Genomic DNA, 1,598 nt, shown 5'->3' with positions numbered 1-1,598 from the left:
CAAGAAATTCATCGGGGTAAGTGATTTTAACTCATATTTGGCTAGAATACATGAATCTAACACTGAATTCATCATTTAATTCGTGATTTGAGAGGGAATTTGGGAAGAAAATATTGAAACCTTTCAAAAATGTAAAATGATGATTTATTGGACCAAATAGTGTCGGAATTGTATAATTTTTGTATGGTTAGACTCGTGAGAGTGCGAGGTTTCTGGGAATATAAATTTTTACCGATTCCGAGACGTGAGCCAGAGGGGCGTTTTGGTCATTTTCCATAATTTCGCGTATTAGCTTTGAATTAAAACATAGGATTATTTGGTTGAGATGATATTTACGATATGCAATTAAATTGATTAGATTTGGGCCATTTGGAGTCGGATACTCGGGGCAAAAGCTTGGTTTCTAGTTGATTTTGAGCCGGTTCGAGGTAAGTGGCTTATCTAACCTTGTGTGGGGCACCTTTTCCCTTAGGATGTGCTATATTTGATAATTGAAATGTCCTGTACGTGAGGTGATGAGCGCGTACTTGAGCTAATTGTTGAAAATCCGATTTTTTCTTAAGTATTTCAATTGAGTTCTTTTCTTATTTTATTCTACTTGTGAATTTAGCATGTTGCTAGTCTAGAAAGGCATGTTTAACTGACTTAATTGCCTATTTGATTAAATTGCCTGAATTGCATTACGTGAAGCATGTTAGGCTAGAAGTAAATGTTTACTTGGTACGAAATTAGCATTTAATTTAATATTCTTGTGTTGCTGCTCTGTGTTTTAAATTGGGACTACGGGTTAGATTCCTGGGAGATTCCCCCTGCACATTTACTTTGGGACTACGGGTTAGATTCCCGGGAGATTCCCCCTGCACATTTACTTTGGGACTATGGGTTAGATTCCCGAGAGATTCCCCCTGCACATTTACTTTGGGACTACGGGCTAGATTCCCAGGAGATTCCCCCTGCACATTTACTTTGGGACTACGGGTTAGATTCCCGGGAGATCCCCCGCACATATATTGAGGATACCGAGAGATCCTCGGGATACCAAGAGATCCCTAGTACATATTAAGGATACCAAGAGATCCCTAGCTTATATTGAGGATACCGAGAGATCCTCGGGATACCAAGAGATCCCTAGTACATGTCGAGGATACTAAGAGATCCTTGGGATACTTAGAGATCCCCGGTTACTTTCCTTATGGTTTGCTTTTATCATTGTTTCCGTTATTGTACTTTTATTATCCTGCATAGATTCTTATTGTAGGTTCTCAATTGCACTGCTTATCTTATCCTGCCATCTTTATATTTTCTATAAACTCGGTAGGGCCCTGACCTTCCTCGTCACTACCCAACCGAGGTTAGGCTTGGCACTTACTGAGTACCGCTGTGGTGTACTCACGCCTCTTCTGTGCATGTTTTCTTTTCATGTGCAGATCCAGGTACCTCTACTCAGGCGCACTATCAGTGAGGCTAAAGAACTACGGAGACTTCGAGGTAGATCTGCTGCGTCCGCAAACCGACGAGTCTCCCACTTTATTCTATCTTTAGTACTTAGTTCTCTTTCTTTCCGTTTGTTAGATATTCTGGAGTTTGGACCCTCACTA

The sequence above is a fragment of the Nicotiana sylvestris genome, chromosome 9 (assembly GCF_000393655.2).
Source record: "Nicotiana sylvestris chromosome 9, ASM39365v2, whole genome shotgun sequence".
In the NCBI taxonomy this organism is placed as follows: Eukaryota; Viridiplantae; Streptophyta; class Magnoliopsida; order Solanales; family Solanaceae; genus Nicotiana; species Nicotiana sylvestris.
Note: the sequence above shows the minus strand (reverse complement) of the source record.